Source organism: Elaeis guineensis, chromosome 7, assembly GCF_000442705.2.
Source record: "Elaeis guineensis isolate ETL-2024a chromosome 7, EG11, whole genome shotgun sequence".
In the NCBI taxonomy this organism is placed as follows: domain Eukaryota; kingdom Viridiplantae; phylum Streptophyta; class Magnoliopsida; order Arecales; family Arecaceae; genus Elaeis; species Elaeis guineensis.
Window position 1 is genome coordinate 1,876,239 of NC_025999.2, and position 22,303 is coordinate 1,898,541.

Sequence of the window (22,303 nt, forward strand, 5' to 3'; positions counted from 1 at the left end):
GTCATGAACAACCCGCCAGGCTTTCATGATAATGACAAGAAAATTACCTCTTTAGAGAAAAGCCTAGAAGCCATGATGAAGACACATACTAGCTTTATGCAAACCACGGGTCAACTCATAAATAATAACACCCAAGCTATAGCCCGTCTGGAAATGCAAGTAAGTCAGCTGGCTTCGACCATTAGTGAACGAGAACATGGTAGGTTACCTAGCCAACCTGAGCCAAATCCTAGGAACCAAAATGGTCCACGACCCCAACAAGGAAACCAAGTTAATGGTGTAAATGCCATTCATACCTTAAGATCAGGAAAACAAATAGACAATAAGGTAGTTGCACTTGATGATATAGATGACTCATCTGCCGAGTCACCTTCTAAAACTACTACCTTTCAACCTCAAGCACCAGAAACTGAAAATTCACCTAGTCCAGTACTTAAAAGTCCTAGAGCTCCTTTTCCAAACAGACTGAAATCCAATAAATCTGAACATTTAGACAAAATTTTAGAGGTATTTAAACAAGTCCAAGTTAATATTCCTCTTTTAGATATAATCCATCAGGTTCCAACTTATGCCAAATTTTTAAAAGATCTCTGCACTAGGAAAAGGACCACTAATGTACCAAAGAAAGCATTTTTGGCTGCAAGTGTCAGTTCATACCTATCTAGCCATGTGCCAATTAAATATAAGGACCCTGGAGCTCCAACAATTTCTTGTGTTATTGAAGAAACCAATATAAAAAAGGCCTTGCTAGATCTAGGAGCTAGTGTGAATATCCTTCCATATTCGGTGTATGAACAACTAGGATTAGAAAAACTTCAACCTACTGGGATCACATTACAGTTAGCCGATAGATCTCTCAGGATCCCTAAGGGAATGGTCGAGGATGTTCTGATAAAGGTTGAAAATTTCATTTTTCCTGTAGATTTTATTGTTCTAGAGACTGAGCCAGTTGCGAATCCTAAAGGACATATACCTGTCATTTTAGGAAGACCATTCTTAGCTACGGCCAATGCTGAAATCAATTGTCGAAATGGTCTAATGAAGTTATCCTTTGGGAATATGACCATTGAGCTTAATGTTTTTAACTTAGAACAGGAATCCTCTTCTCATGCTGATGTCAATGTAGTCCAAGATGGTATTTATGAATCCATTGACATTAGTGATGATGAAGTCGACCTAGAGTCTAACCCCTGGTTAATCCATGAGTCTGAGGATGTCAATGAAATACTTAAAGAAAATCAGATTAATCAGAATCGACACTTCCTACTGAACCAATCATTGAGATGGTGAACTCATCACCTAAACCATCGATAGAGGAAGCACCCATTTTAGAACTGAAGCCCCTCCCAGAACATCTCAAGTATGCATATCTAGGACCCAAAGAAACTTTGTCTGTAATTATTGCATCAGACCTAGATCCCAAGCAAGAGGAGGAGTTATTGTCAGTTCTAAAAGCAAATCAAGAGGCAATAGGTTGGACCATAGCAGATATCAAAGGAATAAGCCCTTCTATAGTTCAACATAGAATATACTTAGAGGAAGAGGCTAAACCAACAAGAGAAGCCCAAAGAAGGCTTAATCCAGTTATGAAGGATGTAGTTAAAAAGGAGATTTTGAAACTCCTAGATAGTGGAATAATTTATCCTATTTCTGATAGCTCTTGGGTAAGCCCAGTTCAAGTAGTACCCAAGAAATCTGGGGTAACAGTGGTCCAAAATGATGCAAACGAACTTATCCCAACTAGGACCCAAACGGGATGGAGGGTCTGTATAGACTATAGAAAGTTGAATGCTGCGACAAGGAAAGATCACTTTCCTTTGCCATTTATTGATCAAATGTTGGAAAGACTAGCCGGACAAGAGTTTTACTGTTTTCTTGATGGATACTCCGGTTACAACCAGATCCCCATAGCCGCTGAAGATCAAGAAAAGACTACATTCACCTGTCCATTTGGTACTTTTGCCTATAGACGAATGCCTTTTGGACTATGTAATGCACCGGCAACCTTTCAGAGATGCATGATCAGCATATTTTCAGATATGATAGAACGATTTCTAGAAATTTTTATGGATGACTTTTCTGTTTTTGGTCTAACCTTCTCCGAGTGTCTGAATCACCTGCAATTAGTTCTAAAACGATGTAAGGAGAAGCACCTAGTTCTCAACTGGGAAAAATGTCAGTTTATGGTCAAACAGGGAATAGTTCTTGGCCATGTCATTTCTAAAAAGGGGATTGAAGTGGACAAGGCCAAAATAGATCTAATTGCAAGTCTTCCACCACCTAAATCTGTGAAAGAAATACGTTCATTTTTAGGTCATGCTGGATTCTATAGAAGGTTTATTGCCAACTTTAGCAAAGTAGCACGTCCACTGACTAATCTTTTGGCAAAGGATACTAAATTTGAATTTACTCATGAGTGCTTGGAATCCTTTGAATTTCTAAAAAATGCACTTGTATCAGCTCCAATCATTCATCCTCCTGTCTGGTCTGAACCATTTGAATTAATGTGTGATGCGTCCGATCATATTGTGGGTGCAATCTTAGGTCAACGAATAAATAAGCTGCCTAGAGTGATATATTATGCAAGTAAAACCTTAAATGATGCGCAGCTTAACTACACCACAACTGAGAAGGAGTTCCTTGCCGTTGTCTTTGCTTTAGAGAAATTTAGATCTTATTTGGTTGGGACCCACACCATTGTTTACACCGATCACTCAGCCATTAGACATCTCCTAGCAAAGAAGGATGCCAAGGCACGTTTAATCAGATGGATTTTGCTCCTTCAAGAATTTGACCTAGAAATTAGGGACAAGAAAGGCACTGAGAACGTTGTAGCAGATCATTTGTCCCGAATTCCAGTTGCACCATCTAGTGAACCACCCATCAATGAATCTTTTCCAGATGAGCAACTCATGTCTTTGTCTACTGAACCTTGGTTTGCTGATATTGTAAATTATTTAGCCATAGGCAAGATACCTTCTCATTGGACTAAGCAGGATAAATATAAATTCTTTGCCCAAGTGAAGTATTTCATTTGGGATGATCCTTATCTTTTTAAACAATGTCCTGATCAAATTATTAGAAGGTGTATCCCAGATAACGAAGAATATTTTATCTTTTTGTCATGATCAAGCATGTGGGGGTCACTTCGCGTCTAAGAAAACTGCTGCTAAGGTTCTCCAATGTGGTTTTTATTGGCCCAATTTGTTTAAGGATGCTCACGAATATTGTAAAAATTGTGCTCAATGTCAGAAAATGGGCCGAATCACCAAGCGACACATGATGCCACTCAACCCAATCTTGGTAGTTGAAGTTTTTGATGTTTGGGGGATCGATTTCATGGGACCATTTCCAAATTCCTTTGGAAATGAATATATTCTAGTAGCAGTTGATTATGTTTCAAAATGGGTAGAAGCAATTGCATGTAGAACACCCGATAGCAAAATGGTCATTAAGTTTCTTAAAGAAAATATTCTATCCCGTTTCGGTATTCCTAGGGCAATCATTAGTGATCGAAAACCCATTTTTGTAACCGACCTTTTGCAACATTGATGAAAAAGTATAATGTCACCCACAAATTGGCCACACCATATCATCCTCAAACTAGTGGGCAAGTTGAAGTGTCAAACCGACAAATCAAACAGATCCTGGAAAAAACTGTTAATGCCAATAGAAAGGATTGGTCTTTAAAATTAATTGATGCACTTTGGGCATACCGAACCGCTTTCAAGACCAATCTAGGAATGTCTCCTTATAGGATTGTGTTTGGTAAACCATGTCACTTGCCTATTGAGATAGAACACAAAGCCATGTGGGCCATCAAACAACTAAATACAAATTTGAACGATGCTGGAAACCATAGGAAGCTTCAATTGAATGAATTAGAAGAACTTAGAAATGAAGCCTATGAAAATGCAAGGATATACAAGGAACGAACCAAAGCATTTCATGATCAATCAATTATAAGAAAAACTTTCAATATCGGACAAAAGGTGCTCTTATATAACTCTAGATTACATCTGTTTCCAGGAAAGCTTAGGTCTAGATGGACAGGACCATTTTTAGTAAAGGAAGTTTTTTCACACGGGCTGTTGAGATTGAAAACCCAAGTAATGGTGTTATCTTTAAAGTTAATGGTCAACGATTAAAACCATTCTTGGAATTACCTGTCAAGACTGTTGAAGATGCCATGGTTCTTTATGAACCAACTTATTCTGATTAAGTTGCTTCGAGGTTTGGTCTGGCTGAAGACATAAAACTTAGCACTTCTGGGAGGCAACCCAGCTTATTTAATTTCTAATGCTTTCTTTGTTTTCAGTTTGCTTAGGACAAATAAATTAGATAAACTCCATTGGGGACAATGTCGGTCAAGTTGAGGGGAGAGCTTGAACAAAATCAGGTGTTATCATTTCCTTTTCCTTCCACTATGAGTTATTTCTTGCATTTAATATATTATGTAAAAAAAAAAAAATAATAATAAAAATAAAAATATATATATATATATGAAATAAATTAATCTATAAAAGAAATAAGAGTAAGTTAGAAAGTATTTGCTAATGTAGTGAGTCACGGAGAAGATTAGCTGGTTAGACTCTTGGTGGCTTAGGTCATTTAAAGACTATTAGCACTTCCAATTGCACATGCACACTAACAAGGTAAAGTAGGTGTTAATTGTAAGGCCAATTAAGGATTTGAGTATTATTTAAATTAGATAATTTTCTCTACACCCCAATTGAAGAAATTTGAATTTAAGGAAAGAGCTACCTGCCTGAAATAAAATGCAAAACACAGAGTAAATGTGGATTGCCCTAAGCCTAGTAACCGGGTCTCTTCACCTAAGTCAAGTGTTGAGATTCGCGTCAAACGGTGGTGGAAAGGCCAGGATGCTCAGCAAAAAAAAAAAAAAAAAAAAAAAAAGTGTGAAAGCTACCTTAGTTCTTTATTTAATCTGGGGTGTATAAAAAATTAATCGAACTAAGTTATGAAAAATGATACAATTGGCCTGTACAAGTTAATACTGAAATACTAAGTTAGTTATCACTCACACAAGTGCTATAAAACTTTAAGTGTACTCTAAGAAAGCTTCTAAGTAGACTGACTACTGATTCTAATTCGAAGCTCATTACTTAGTAATACTAGAAAACTTCTTGAATTTCGATCTTAAATTAATTTGCAAAGGAAGGATCTTTTTGGAATATGATCTTATTTTGGTACATTGCTAAGGGACTAGCAATGATTAAGTTGGGGGGTGTGATTTATGTCACAAATTGACATAAAAAGTATCAATTAATATCTAAATTATCTAACTTTATTAAGAAATTGATACTTGTTATTATATTTTGCAGAAGAAGAGATCATCAATAGAAAGAACAAGGAAAGAGATTCCAACGGCACAAATTTTATGCAAAACGGAGTTAAATTGACCCAGGAATTGAAGAATGAAGAAAGAAGACTCAATTGGGTCAAACCCGAGTCAAATCAGATCAAAATTGGTCAAAAATCAACTGATTTGGTGATCTGGTTAGCCGCCTGGTCCACAGCAACAGGCGCATGGACCATGGACCCATCGGCGCACCATAAACCCCCTAAAACCTCTTAGTCCCACATCGGAAGTTTTGAAAACCTTATAACCCCCAAATGCCTATAAAAAGCCCCCAAAGGCCCTTGTTTTATGTATTCTTCCTTCCGATCAAGCTTGTAACCCTAGATAGTGGGGTTTTTAGCTCTCTTTTCAAGCCTCGAGCTTTGAGATTTTTGTAATAAATTTTTTTTATATATAAAATCTTCTTTTTATGCAATTTCATCTCTTTACATTATGCAATTTATTTTTCTTGCAATTAGGATAGTTTAATTTATGCAATTTAATTTTATGCAATTAGGTTAGTTTAAATTATGCAGTTTAAATTTATGCAATTAGGATAGTTTAATTTATGAAATTAGGGTAGTTTATTTTTCTGTATTTAAATTTTGTAAGTAGATTTAGATCATGTCTAGCTAAGCATCCCTTCTAGGGTTTGCGATGAAGCTAGATCATGAGTAGGGATTTTACATAGGGTTCTTTCTTTTTCTTAGGGTTTCTTTTTCTTCCTCTTTTGCCAAGAATTTTTGATGAACTACAGTTGGGTCAGAGTCCCTTCATAGTTCATGCTTGATTCAGTGCATAGGAGGAGAAAACCCTAAGGGATCCTAGTTACTACTCCCCTGTAAAGAATCTTGATAGGTTATCGTTGGGCCTTAGTCTCTTCATAATCTATGCTTGGGAAAGACAAGAGGAGTAGTCGTTAGGATCAATAAGAAAAATTTTAGGTAGAATTCCTAATCTAGATCTAGTGGATTCAAAAATCCTAGATCCTTAGTCTTATTGTCTTTAGCAAACAACTTTCGACTTTTGATTTTTGTTAAAGCTCACTTGAGCATAGATTTGAAAATCATTTTAAAACCAAGTCTCTGTGGGATCGACCCGTACTCGCTGGTCGTGCTACTCTGCACACCGTGCGCTTGCGGTTTTATTTACAAATTTTAAGATTTGCACATCACTGCGTATATCTACTAACCTCAGATAACTGAGTGGGGGTGACTCCTACTCCATAACCCCTCACTCAGCCGTAGCACTCTGGTCCCATCAACTCTGTGAACACCTCGGCTTCGATACGGCTCTGCTGCGTAGATGCTGCGGACTCGTCGTCACGCTCCGCAATGAAAGATGTAGCCCTCTCCTGTATTTTTTTTGAAAACAAGAGTTATACATTAATAGCTAACAAAATTAAATTTAAATCATTGCAAAAAATATAATATTAATAATGCCGTACATATAAATCTCTCGACTCATCTCGAACAAAAGTACCATCCTGATGAGTATGAGTCATCCGGTAAAACTCCACTTGTCCGGGTTCCCTCCCATGCTTATCCTCCTACATAAATATTTCAATTTTAAGCAAACAGTTATAATAATTTAAAAAAATATATGAGTATCATGATACAGACATGGTCTACGATACATAATGATATTAGTTATATAAATATTTTAACATAAAAATTAAAAGTTAATTATGAAAGTTTAAGGAACATACAAACTCCTGTCGGAGTCGTGCATAACTCTTCGACCCCGATGTATGAGGAACAGACTGAGCTGCTCGTGCAGCTCTACCAATAGCAGAATAAGTCTGTAAAATAAAGTAAAGAACTTGTTGTATATATAATATATAATAAAAATTAATATTTTTATAAAATATTTAGGAAAAAAAGATAATAAACAGATAATATACCTGTGCCCTCTCGGAGAACCAATAATGAACCAACTCCATCCACTGATGAGGGGGTACATCAGGAGAACAATTCCTAGCAACCTCCTCCTCTGTCATACCCTGTCTCATATAGTCCTTCTTCAATTGTGTTCTATATTCTTTCCATTTGCGGTTGAGAGACTTCATTACAAAATCATGAGTGGATGGAGGGAGAACAAACTTGCTCTATAAAAAAAAAAGTTAAATGAAATAAATTATATAAATGATTAACAATTAATATACAGTATGAACATCAATTCATTACCTCTATAACTCGGAGGAGCTCAACTTTGTACGTTGGAAGCATGTCATTCCATTTTGCATAGCCCAACGGACATAGCTGAGGCCTCCGAGCAACAGTCCCCAAAAATGAAGTCAATAAGTAGGCAGCTTTCTTAATTGGCTGACCTAGCTGATTGCACTCCACAACAATCCTCTCGCCCTCACACATCTGTCACACATCTCGTACTACTGTGGGTCCGCGTCTGGGGCGTACTCTCCCGGATCCGTCTGCAAAAAATACATAAAAGTAACTATATCATAAATATACATAAAATGAAATAAAAAAAAATTACATGAAAGACAATATATACCCTGCACGTGTATCTCATCATCTGGCTGATGAACAGGAGGATCGTGCTGTGCTGATGATGAAGGACAGGGCTCAGAATGCTGTGCAGCTGAACTGGCCTCAAGCTGCTGTGCTGAAGAAGATGTACCGACCTCTGTCTGTGAAAACTGAAACTGCACACCAGCATATCGTCCCCTGCGACGCATGATGTCACCTAGCATTTATATAAATAAAAGGTAGAATCAGTTAATATATGGAGTAAAATAATACAATAATTAATGCAAAATATATACATCATAAATAATTATTATCAGTAACAATCAAGCAGTAGTGTTTTCTTCGAATTCTGTTCTAACCAACGTCGTCGTAGCATTTAAATCATCAGCTAGCACAAAATTGTAGGGCATACATTGTGTATAAGTGTCATCGTCATCATCCTCCACTTGGTTTCCCATATCATATAAGTCTCTAGGTTTTGTTTTGATGACAGTAAACCAATCTTTATCTTTTGCGTCTTGTACATAAAATACTTGACGAGCTTGAGATGAAAAAATGAATGGGTCATCCTTCAATAACACACCAGTGTGTATCAACCTTGAAAAATTTACAAGTGTAAATCTATTTGCATCTTGTTTCAAACCCCTTGGTGAGTTTATGTCTATCCAATCACATCTAAACAGTACTACTTTAAATTTTTTATAATAATCCAACTCATAGATATCTTTAAGTGCACCATAATAGGATTTTCCATCCGCTTCCACCATAACACCGCTATTCTGTATTTTTTTAAATTTCTTTCGTTCTCTAGTATGAAATTTAAAGCCATTAATTATGAAACCGTTATATCTATTCACAATCTTGTTAGGTCCTCGAGCAAGAGCTATTAGTTCATCTGAATTATTTGTCTCCATCATCTTTGATACCTAACAAAAAATGATATGACGAAGTGCAGTTGAGTTATCTGATATTAAATATGTATCAAAAATTAATATATCCCATAATTAAATATAAATCACACCTGATTCGAAAGCCACATAGGGAATAACTCGACCAACCATCGCTGTTCAATCCTTGCATTAGGACGAATGTTATAATTGGCTCGTCTCTGATAAATTAAAAATTCACTGCATAAAATATAAATATATCATTTAGAATATTATATCTAATATAAAATTTAAATTTTGATGTCATTCCTTAAATATACTAACCTGCGATGGTCAGATATTATGTCACTATGAAGTAACACATAACGATGTGCTTGTGCTAAGGATTTTTGATCAAGTACAATACTTTCAGCTCTTCCCAAGAATTTTTCAGCAGTTAAGAACTTATACAGTTCTGCATTCTCCACAAAGTCATTATGCCGTTGAGGTCGACTAAAAATAGTCTTTACACCTTGAAGATATCTTGAACAAAATGTCAAACATTCATCCGCAATATATGCTTCAGCAATCGAGCCTTCGGGATAGGCTCTATTTCGCACATAATCTTTAAGACGCACAAGATACCTTCAAGAATTAAATATTTATTAAAATATCAGTATGCTGTTGTTTCTAATAAAATTATCAAAAGATTTAAGGTTTGTAATAATACCTCTCAATAGGATACATCCATCTATAATGTACCGGTTCACCAACTTTAACTTCTGAAGCTAGGTGAATGAGCAGATGTACCATAATAGTGAAAAATCCAGGAGAAAAAATCTTTTCCATCTGGTAAAGTGTAATTGCAATATCGGATTCTAACTGATCAAGTTCTCGAGGATCAATAACTTTGGAACATAATGCCTTAAAGAATGACGATAATCGAAGTACAATTGTAACAACTTGTTTCGGCAATGACGATCTTAAAGCTATTGAAAAATATCTTGCATCAATATGTGACCATCATGACTTTTAAGATTTGAAAGTTTTCGATCCTTTAGATGCACACATCGTGAAATATTTGATGCATATCCATCGGGTACTTTGATACTTTTCAAAACTCCCAAAAAATTATCCTTTTCTCGAGCAGACATTGTGTAACATGCAGGAGGCACATAAATTCTATCATTAGCAAGCATTTTAGGATGAAGTTCCTGTCGGATACCCATTTCTTTTAAATCAAGACGTGCCTTCATGTTATCTTTGCTCTTTCCATCAAGGTTTAAAAATGTTTCAAGTAAATTATCGCAAACATTCTTCTCTATATGCATGACATCAAGATTGTGCCGAATAAGATTATGTTTCCAATAAGGTAAGTCAAAAAAGATACTTCGTTTTTTCCATAAATATTTACTTGGCTGTTGTGTAGATGCTATCTGTGTGTCTTCCTCATTTTCATCCTCGAAATAATTATCTGGATCTTGAAACACCTCTGCATCTATAGTACTGATACTGACTTCCTCTGGTAACCCTTCGTGCACTGAGCTTTCAACATCATCCCTTCTTCTTTTTTTAGAGGACTTTGAGTGCTTACCATAGCTGTAATTCATGCCATCCATTTATCTATGAACATCAGTTCCAGAAGGTGGAATAGGGGCACATCCCAATTCTATAGTACCATCAAACAAATCTTTCTGAAATCGAAACGGATGATTTGCTTCCAACCATCGACGATGTCCCATGTAACAAAATTTACCTTCATGTTTTAACCAAATTGAATGTGTTGAATCTCCACAACAAGGACATGCGACCCGTCCCTTTGTACTCCAGCCAGATAAATTGGCATATGCTGGAAAATTATTAATAATCCATAACAAAGCTGCCCGTAGTTTAAATGTTTGGCCGTTGGAAGCATCAAATGCATCAACACCCTCCCACAACTGTTTCAATTCCTCTATCAAAGGCTGTAGAAAAATATCAATATCATTGCCTGGATCCTTATCTCCTGGAATAACCATTGACAAGATAAGTGATGATTATTTCATGCACATCCACGGTGGCAAATTGTAAGGTATCAAAACGACTGGCCAAGTGCTGTAGGTAGAACTCAGGGTCCGAAATGGATTGAAGCCATCAGAAGCTAAGCCAAACCTAACACTGCGAACATCAGAGGCAAAATCAGGATGCCTATCATCAAATGCTTTCCATTGAAGATTATCTGCTGGATGTCTCAACATTCCATCCTTTGTACGTCCTTCATGATGCCATCTCATTGATGAAGCTGTTTTTGATAATGCATAAATCCTTTTCAATCTAGGTATAAGAGGAAAGTAACGCAATACCTTGGCCGGTTTCTTTTTACTCCGCGTTGCATCCAATTCATTCAGTACATCATCTCGATCTTCTTTTTGTGTTATCCATCTTGAAGATCCACATACATTGCATGACTCTTGATTAGCATTTTCACCCTGATATAACATACAATCTTTCGGACAACTATGAATCTTTTCGTATCCAAGATCCAATTCCTTTACTACTTTCTTAGCTTCATAATATGATGGTGGTAAACGAGTACTTTCTGGAAATGCATCCTTTAATAACTTGAGCAGCATGGTAAAACTCTTTCCAGACCATCCATTCAAATATTTTATATGAAATAAATGTACAAGAAAAAAAATCTTAGAAAATTTTGTACAACCCGGATATAATTCTTCGTCTGCATCTTTCATTAAGGTGTGATAACGAGCTGTCTCATCATTAGATGTATGTATGGGCTCCTCAACATGCATACGTTCCATATGCATACATCCATCAAACATCCCAACTGTTTTTTGTATACTACTGGATTCTCCTAAATTTTGAACATCAAATCCAAAAGCATCTGTGATCAAACCCCTTATATCATCATCTCTTGCAGAATTGTCTTCTAGGCTAGTGGATCCAAAATGAGTCAGGGGTTGGTTACATGATGATGGCAACATAGATTCTCCATGAAAAATTCAGTCGGTATAACCTCTTAAAAAATCATTCCATACCAAATATTCTTCAACATTTTGTGGATCTAAAGAAGAACTATTTACATATTTCTGACATGGACATAAAATCTTTCCATTCAAACTACTTTTCTCCATACCAAATTTAATGAAGTCATGAACTCCATCTAAATATTCTTTACTATTTCTTGATTTATTTATCCAACTTTTGTCCATTGTAGGATAAAAATGATCGAACTTGCAATTTATCTAAAAATAAAAAAAATTATACAATCTATATTAATGCAATGAGTAAAAAATATCAGTCATTTCATAAAATCCAAAAAAATAACAGCTAGATAAAGTTTACATAGTAAATGCTTGCTATCATCAACTAATAGGTAAAGAAGGTCCTATCCCATTCAGAAAATGCATTAATTCTATAGATCAATTACAGAAATCAAATGATATGCAACAAGAGCCAAAAAAAATTTCGGCAGTATTTCTCTTTAGTTCTTCCGTATAGAAAGAACAAAAGGAAAATACCATCCAAAATTTTTTCCGAACCCTCAGCATATCATTTGATTATGGTAATGACCTATAGAATTACTCACATTTTTCAAACTGTCCATACTGGACAATCAATTGATCAATGTACATAATTCTTTTATCCGTACAAAAATAAATAAATATACGGATACAATAGAATATGTACATTAATCAAAAGATGGGTCTATGTTTCTATGCAATATAATTTTTTTTAAAATTAATTCATAATTAACTTGATTTAATACCTGATATTAACTTGGGGAGTAGTGGACAAAGAAACTTGGCCTAGCTTAATCCAGATGCTTAGTCTTCATCAGTCACGAAGATAAGGATAACGTAGGCCACACGATATCAGGGTCCAGCCACATAACGAGCGCCACATGTCAGATAAGCAATCAATTAGGATTCATGAAACTATGAAATTATCCATTCATCAACCATGTATCACAACCTTAATTAATTGTACTATATATTTTCGGGTGAACCTCATAGAGAGATACTAAGAGGGTGTGGTTGTAAATTGATCTAGCTCTATATCATTTATTTTATGCTATACATATTTACCATATTTGATAATTTAGGAGAGGTGTGGATGAAGATGATCATGACTTATACGTTCGCTCCACAAGTACATATGAACCAACCATCATTCGATATTAGATTTTTTATTTGTTTGTCATTATCTTTAAAAAATCTCAATATTATTCTGGTTATGTGCTATCATGTGCTGGTTTTTTGTTCTTTTTCACCCCTCTTTTTAGATCATGAAAAACTTATTACACCAACCAGATAGTGACCGACTCAGTGTTTTATGTAGTTAAGCCAGTTTTTATAATTAATTTTTCAAATCATATCATTTTATCCTCTATCTAGGCCAAACAAAATTGAAATCTAATTTAGAAATTCTGCAGTTTATGCGATTCTATGCTTATTAGACATAATGCAAAAGCGGCCTTCAGCTATCACAATCAAAATTTTCCATAGTGCCATCCAACAGAGATTTTTTTCATTAGAGGAATATGATGATGAACAAATATACTTCAGGATAAGATTTAGTGATCTCATCTATATCTCAACAAAATAAAACATCCAAGGATTGGAACTCAATCATGTTGTGTACTGTATACATTCATAAATAAATACAAGCATATGGGAACAACCACAACACAAAATGATAAAATGATAGAATAAATAAAAGAGTAGCAAAGAAAGCCTCCATTAAAAGAGTAGCAAAGAAATGCGCAAAACTATACCGTCTCTAAATGGGGCTGGTTATGAATGACTTGAATTAGTTAAGTAGTTAACCGATGCCAAGTCATCATAAGCAAATAATTGTGCCAGCATGCAGGCCAAAGTTTTGTTTAAAAACTATTAGCATCATATATACAGATTAAACTTTTAAATGAAACATAAGAGTCTTTGTTAGAAATCACAAATACTTTGCATTTATAGACAACTATATTTCTCTCCAGCTGAAAAATAACCAGAATTACTAATTCTATCTCATAATACACACCTACTTGAAATGGAAGATGAGTCACACGCACAAGGCAGACATGGACATGCACAGAGAGAAACCAATTGATGGACAACTTGCACCATCAAATTTCAACAGAGAAGAACTCTCTCACTTTCCTAGACCTAGGCGTATCAAAACCAGTCATGTGAAGATCTCCTCACACTCCCTAAAACCTAGCATCCACAGCAAAGAATTCCAGACCAAATTCGGAGCTCCAAAGAGAAGAACTCGCAATGTAAATCCTCTGTCCGTCTTTCTAAATATAAAGAACCCTAATTTCGAGCTTCCAAGCTCCACAATATCAACTAATTAAGAAGAAATACTAAAGAACAGGGGAATTATACCAGAATCCACGGATATCTTATCACCTCGAGGATTCGATTTGCGGATTTCTCGGATTCTGGGGTTTCCAGGCGGTGGATCCGATGCTGGAGCTGGATCGACCGAAGACCGCGTCGATGTTCGATGACGGAGAGGATTTCCGCTCCGAGAAATGGTAAACACATATAACCTCAGACAACAATGTAACAAGATCTGAAGAAATTAACACTTATGGTCCCACAAATTCTAAAGCTTTTAGATGCGATTACCGGTCATGACACCCTTCACTTTGTAAGAGGAGGATTCGGCTCATATAATCCAAAATCCAACCAAAATAACCCTCGAAGAGGGGGGAAACACGAGAGAAAAGATAAAAAGTGAGGGAAGGAGGGAGGGGGAGAGAGAGAGAGAGACCGAACCTTTGGGCCGAAATTGAATCGGTCGAACACGAATCAGTCTGCGCCAAACAAAATCCAAGCAAAAGTACACGGCAATCGAAGGGAATCGTGATGGGAAGATGGCCGCCGGGAGGGGGGAGGGGAGGAGGGCCGGTGGGGTGGTTGCTTCCAGCGGACGGTGTACGGCTTGGACCGCATGGGTGCGGCATCGACGGACGCGGCAGCAGAGGGGAGCGGCAAACGGTGGTGAGCCGTGGACGGCGGATGCGTGTGGACGGCGGGTGCGGTGCCGGCGGTGGAGATGAGACGGGGTCGGCGGAGGAAAGGATGGAAAGCAGGGGCGGCGGTAGATAGATTAGGGCACGGGAGATTGGAGGTATTAAACGAACCTAACGATACTTTTTAGCATCGTTAAATACTGTACAAAAGCGTCGGCATTTGCTTTATTTAACGACGCTTTTGCTAAAAGCGTCGGTGATGTGCAAATCTTAAAATTTGTAAATAAAACCGCAAGCGCACGGTGTGCAGAGTAGCACGACCAGCGAGTACGGGTCGATCCCACAGAGACTTGGTTTTAAAAATAATTTTCAAATCTATGCTCAAGCGAGCTTTAACAAAAATCGAAAGTCGAAAGTTGTTTGCTAAAGACAATAAGACTAAGGATCTAGGGTTTTTGAATCTACTAGATCTAGATTAGGGAATTCTACCTAGAATTTTTCTTAATGATCCTAACGACTACTCCTCTTGTCTTTCCCAAGCATAGATTATGAAGGGACTAAGGCCCAACGATAACCCATCAAGATTCTTTACAGGGGAGTAATAACTAGGATCCCTTAGGGTTTTCTCCTCCTGTGCACTGAATCAAGCATGAACTATGAAGGGACTCTGACCCAACTGTAGTTCATCAAAAAATCTTGGCAAAAGAGGAAGAAAAAGAAACCCTAAGAAAAAGAAAGAACCCTATGTAAAATCCCTACTCATGATCTAGCTTCATCGCAAACCCTAGAAGGGATGCTTAGCTAGACATGATCTAAATCTACTTGCAAAATTTAAATACAGAAAAATAAACTACCCTAATTTCATAAATTAAACTATCCTAATTGCATAAATTTAAACTGCATAATTTAAACTAACCTAATTGCATAAAATTAAATTGCATAAATTAAACTATCCTAATTGCAAGAAAAATAAATTGCATAATGTAAAGAGATGAAATTACATAAAAATAAGATTTTATATAAAAAAAATTTATTACAAAAATCTCAAAGCTCGAGGCTTGAAAAGAGAGCTAAAAACCCCACTATCTAGGGTTACAAGCTTGATCGAAAGGAAGAATACATAAAACAAGGGCCTTTGGGGGCTTTTTATAGGCATTTGGGGGTTATAAGATTTTCAAAACTTTCGATGTGGGACTAAGAGGTGTTAGAGGGTTGTTAGGGGGGTTTATGGTGCGCCGATGGGTCCATGGTCCATGCGCCTGTTGCTGTGGACCAGGCGGCTAACCAGATCACCAAATCAGTTGATTTTTGACCAATTTTGATCTGATTTGACTCGGGTTTGACCCAATTGAGTCTTCTTTCTTCATTCTTCAATTCCTGGGTCAATTTAACTCCGTTTTGCATAAAATTTGCGCCGTTGGAATCCTCTTTCCTTGTTCTTTCTATTGATGATCTCTTCTTCTGCAAAATATAATAACAAGTATCAATTTCTTAATAAAGTTAGATAATTTAGATATTAATTGATACTTTTTATGTCAATTTGTGACATAAATCACACCCCCCAACTTAATCATTGTTAGTCCCTTAGCAATGTACCAAAATAAGATCATATTCCAAAAAGATCTTCCTTTGCAAATTAATTTAAGATCGAAATTCAAGAAGTTTTCTAGTATTACTAAGTAATGAGCTTTGAATTAGAATCTGTAGTCAGACTACTTAGGAGCTTTCTTAGAGTACACTTAAAGTTTTATAGCACTTGTGTGAGTGATAACTAACTTAGTATTTCAGTATTAACTTGTACAGGCCAATTGTATCATTTTTCATAACTTAGTTCGATTAATTTTCTATACACCCCAGATTAAACAAAGAACTAAGGTAGCTTTCACACTATTTTTTTTTTTTGTTTTTTTTTTTTTTTTTTTTTTTTTTTTTTTTTTTTGCTGAGCATCCTGGCCTTCCCACAACCGTTTGACGCGAATCTCAACACTTGACTTAGGTGAAGAGACCCGGTTACTAGGCTTAGGGCAATCCACATTTACTCTGTGTTTTGTATTTTATTTCAGGCAGGTAGCTCTTTCCTTAAATTTAAATTTTTTCAATTGGGGTATAGAGAAAATTATCTAATTTAAATAATACTCAAATCCTTAATTGGCCTTACAATTAACACCTACTTTACCTTGTTAGTGTGCATGTGCAATTGGAAGTGCTAATAGTCTTTAAATGACCTAAGCCACCAAGAGTCTAACCAGCTAATCTTCTCCGTGACTCACTACATTAGCAAATACTTTCTAACTTACTCTTATTTCTTTTCTAGATTAATTTATTTCATTTTTTTTTTTTTTTGCATAAAATAAGATTTTATAAAAAAAAATTTAATATATTAAATGCAAGAATTAACTCATAGTGGAAGGAAAAGGAAATGATAACACCTGATTTTGTTCAAGCTCTCCCCCAACTTGACCGACATTGTCCCCAATGGAGTTTATCTAATTTATTTGTCCTAAGCAAACTGAAAACAAAGAAAGCATTAGAAATTAAATAAGCTGGGTTGCCTCCAGAAGCGCTAAGTTTTATGTCTTCAGCCAGACCAAACCTCGAAGCAACTTAATCAGAATAAGTTGGTTCATAAAGAACCATGGCATCTTCAACAGTCTTGACAGGTAATTCCAAGAATGGTTTTAATCGTTGACCATTAACTTTAAAGATAACACCATTACTTGGGTTTTCAATCTCAACAGCTCCGTGTGAAAAAACTTTCTTTACTAAAAATGGTCCTGTCCATCTAGACCTAAGCTTTCCTGGAAACAGATGTAATCTAGAGTTATATAAGAGCACCTTTTGTCCGATATTGAAAGTTTTTCTTAAATTGATTGATCATGAAATGCTTTGGTTCGTTTCTTGTATATCCTTGTATTTTCATAGGCTTCATTTCTAAGTTCTTCTAATTCATTCAATTGAAGCTTCCTATGGTTTCCAGCGTCGTTCAAATTTGTATTTAGTTGTTTGATGGCCCACATGGCTTTGTGTTCTATCTCAATAGGCAAGTGACATGGTTTACCAAACACAATCCTATAAGGGGACATTCCTAGATTGGTCTTGAAAGCGGTTCGGTATGCCCAAAGTGCATCAATTAATTTCAAAGACCAATCCTTTCTATTGGCACTAACAGTTTTTTCCAGGATCTGTTTGATTTGTCGGTTTGACACTTCAACTTGCCCACTAGTTTGAGGATGATATGGTGTGGCCAATTTGTGGATGACATTATACTTTTTCATCAATGTTGCAAAAGGTCGGTTACAAAAATGGGTTCCCCGATCACTAATGATTGCCCTAGGAATACCGAAACGGGATAGAATATTTTCTTTAAGAAACTTAATGACTATTTTGCTATTGGGTGTTCTACATGCAATTGCTTCTACCCATTTTGAAACATAATCAACTGCTACTAGAATGTATTCATTTCCAAAGGAATTTGGAAATGGTCCCATGAAATCGATCCCCCAAACATCAAAAATTTCAACTACCAAGATTGGGTTGAGTGGCATCATGTGTCGCTTGGTGATTCGGCCCATTTTCTGACATTGAGCATAACTTTTACAATATTCATGAGCATCCTTAAATAAATTGGGCCAATAAAAACCACATTGGAGAACCTTAGCAGCAGTTTTCTTAGACGCGAAGTGACCCCCACATGCTTGATCATGACAAAAAGATAAAATATTCATGACTTCGTTATCTGGGATACACCTTCTAATAATTTGATCAGGACATTGTTTAAAAAGATAAGGATCATCCCAAATGAAATACTTCACTTGGGCAAAGAATTTATATTTATCCTGCTTAGTCCAATGAGAAGGTATCTTGCCTATGGCTAAATAATTTACAATATCAGCAAACCAAGGTTCAGTAGACACAGACATGAGTTGCTCATCTGGGAAAGATTCATTGATGGGTGGTTCACTAGATGGTGCAACTGGAATTCGGGACAAATGATCTGCTACAACGTTCTCAGTGCCTTTCTTGTCCCTAATTTCTAGGTCAAATTCTTGAAGGAGCAAAATCCATCTGATTAAGCGTGCCTTGGTATCCTTCTTTGCTAGGAGATGTCTAATGGCTGAGTGATCAGTGTAAACAATGGTGTGGGTCCCAACCAAATAAGATCTAAATTTCTCTAAAGCAAAGACAACGGCAAGGAACTCCTTCTCAGTTGTGGTGTAGTTAAGCTGCGCATCATTTAAGGTTTTACTTGCATAATATATCACTCTAGGCAGCTTATTTATTCGTTGACCTAAGATTGCGCCCACAACATGATCGGACGCATCACACATTAATTCAAATGGTTCAGACCAGACGGGAGGATGAATGATTGGAGCTGATACAAGTGCATTTTTTAGAAATTCAAAAGATTCCAAGCACTCATGAGTAAATTCAAATTTGGTATCTTTGCCAAAAGATTAGTCAGTGGACGTGCTACTTTGCTAAAGTTGGCAATAAACCTTCTATAGAATCCAGCATGACCTAAAAATGAACGTATTTCTTTCACAGATTTAGGTGGTGGAAGGCTTGCAATTAGATCTATTTTGGCCTTGTCCACTTCAATCCCCTTTTTAGAAATGACATGGCCAAGAACTATTCCCTGTTTGACCATAAACTGACATTTTTCCCAGTTGAGAACTAAGTGCTTCTCCTTACATCGTTCTAGAACTAATTGCAGGTGATTCAGACACTCGGAGAAGGTTAGGCCAAAAACAGAAAAGTCATCCATAAAAATTTCTAGAAATCGTTCTATCATATCTGAAAACATGCTGATCATGCATCTCTGGAAGGTTGCCGGTGCATTACATAGTCCAAAGGGCATTCGTCTATAGGCAAAAGTACCAAATGGACAGGTGAATGTAGTCTTTTCTTGATCTTCAGTGGCTATGGGGATCTGGTTGTAACCGGAGTATCCATCAAGAAAACAGTAAAACTCTTGTCCGGCTAGTCTTTCCAACATTTGATCAATAAATGGCAAAGGAAAGTGATCTTTCTTGTCGCAGCATTCAACTTTCTATAGTCTATACAGACTCTCCATCCCGTTTGGGTCCTAGTTGGGATAAGTTTGTTTGCATCATTTTGGACCACTGTTACCCCAGATTTCTTGGGTACTACTTGAACTCGGCTTACCCAAGAGCTATCAGAAATAGGATAAATTATTCCACTATCTAGGAGTTTCAGAATCTCCTTTTTAACTACATCCTTCATAACTGGATTAAGCCTTCTTTGGGCTTCTCTTGTTGGTTTAGCCTCTTCCTCTAAGTATATTCTATGTTGAACTATAGAAGGGCTTATTCCTTTGATATCTGCTATGGTCCAACCTATTGCCTCTTGATTTGCTTTTAGAACTGACAATAACTCCTCCTCTTGCTTGGGATCTAGGTCTGATGCAATAATTACAGGCAAAGTTTCTTTGGGTCCTAGATATGCATACTTGAGATGTTCTGGGAGGGGCTTCAGTTCTAAAATGGGTGCTTCCTCTATCGATGGTTTAGGTGATGAGTTCACCATCTCAATGATTGGTTCAGTAGGAAGTGTCGATTCTGATTAATCTGATTTTTTTTAAGTATTTCATTGACATCCTCAGACTCATGGATTAACCAGGGGTTAGACTCTAGGTCGACTTCATCATCACTAATGTCAATGGATTCATAAATATCATCTTGGACTACATTGACATCAGCATGAGAAGAGGATTCCTGTTCTAAGTTAAAAATATTAAGCTCAATGGTCATATTCCCAAAGGATAACTTCATTAGACCATTTTGACAATTGATTTCAGCATTGGCCGTAGCTAAGAATGGTCTTCCTAAAATGACAGGTATATGTCCTTTAGGATTCGCAACTGACTCAGTCTCTAAAACAATAAAATCTACAGGGAAAATGAAATTTTCAACCTTTATCAGAACATCCTCGACCATTCCCTTAGGGATCCTGAGAGATCTATCGGCTAACTATAATGTCATCCCAGTAGGTTGAAGTTTTTCTAATCCTAGTTGTTCATACACCGAATATGGAAGGATATTCACACTAGCTCCTAGATCTAGCAAGGCCTTTTTTATATTGGTTTCTCCAATAACACAAGAAATTGTTGGAGCTCCAGGGTCCTTATATTTAATTGGCACATGGCTAGATAGGTATGAACTGACACTTGCAGCCAAAAATGCTTTCTTTGGTACATTAGTGGTCCTTTTTCTAGTGCAGAGATCTTTTAAAAATTTGGCATAAGTTGGAACCTGATGGATTATATCTAAAAGAGGAATATTAACTTGGACTTGTTTAAATACCTCTAAAATTTTGTCTAAATGTTCAGATTTATTGGATTTCAGTCTGTTTGGAAAAGGAGCTCTAGGACTTTTAAGTACTGGACTAGGTGAATTTTCAGTTTCTGGTGCTTGAGGTTGAAAGGTAGTAGTTTTAGAAGGTGACTCGGCAGATGAGTCATCTATATCATCAAGTGCAACTACCTTATTGTCTATTTGTTTTCCTGATCTTAAGGTATGAATGGCATTTACACCATTAACTTGGTTTCCTTGTTGGGGTCGTGGACCATTTTGGTTCCTAGGATTTGGCTCAGGTTGGCTAGGTAACCTACCATGTTCTCGTTCACTAATGGTCGAAGCCAGCTGACTTACTTGCATTTCCAGACGGGCTATAGCTTGGGTGTTATTATTTATGAGTTGACCCGTGGTTTGCATAAAGCTAGTATGTGTCTTCATCATGGCTTCTAGGCTTTTCTCTAAAGAGGTAATTTTCTTGTCATTATCATGAAAGCCTGGCGGGTTGTTCATTACTGGGTTGGACCTTAGATTTTGCTGATTGAAATTTGGATTGCCTACATTAGGATTCTGGGACCATGAGAAATTCGGGTGATTCCTCCAACCTGGGTTATATGTGGGTGCATAAGGATTGTTCAATGGTCCTTGATAGGTGGCATTCACCTGTGCACACTCATTCGAGTAGGAACATTCTTCTAAGATATGATCTGGTGCATTGCACCCTTTACACATGGGTGCAGATATTTGATTTACATTGGCTGGTCTCTGTAATTCTAAGGCTTCCAATCTACGTGTTAAGGTTGCAATCTTGGCCTCTGATGCTAGGGTTGGTTGAATTTGATGCATTCCTCCTCTTGAAGGTGTAGCTTTATCAGGTTCCCTAGTTGTTTCCCACTGTAAATTTTTCTCGGCTAGGTCTTCTAAGAATTGCCAAGCTTCAGTAGTTTCTTTGTCCATAAATTGGCCTTGGCACATGGACTCTAGCATGGTTCTTGAGTTTGAATCTAATCCCTCATAGATGATCTGGCATAGTCTCCAAGTTTCTATTCCATGGTGTGGGCATTGGGTCAAAAGATTCTTGAAACGATCGAAGTACTTCCAAAATGATTCACCAGCTAGTTGGTAAAATTGATTTATTTCATTCCTAATCCTAGCTGTTTTATGATGGGGGAAATACTTTTTTAAAAATGTTCTAACAAAGCCCTCCCAGGTAGTGACAGAATAGTTTGGCAGACTATAAAGCCACTTCTTAGCATTGTCCTTAAGGGCAAAGTTGATTAATCTAAGTTTGACCT

The 22,303-nt window shown here is 36.7% G+C and overlaps 1 non-coding gene across 1 annotated transcript; it reads left to right on the forward strand.

Annotated features, from left to right (window-relative positions):
- Window positions 1–22,053: 22,053 nt before the first annotated feature.
- LOC140859549 (small nucleolar RNA R71) lies at window positions 22,054–22,160 on the forward strand. Its single transcript, XR_012143086.1, has one exon. It is a non-coding gene; the product is annotated as a small nucleolar RNA R71 (small nucleolar RNA).
- The last annotated feature ends 143 nt before the right edge of the window (window positions 22,161–22,303 follow it).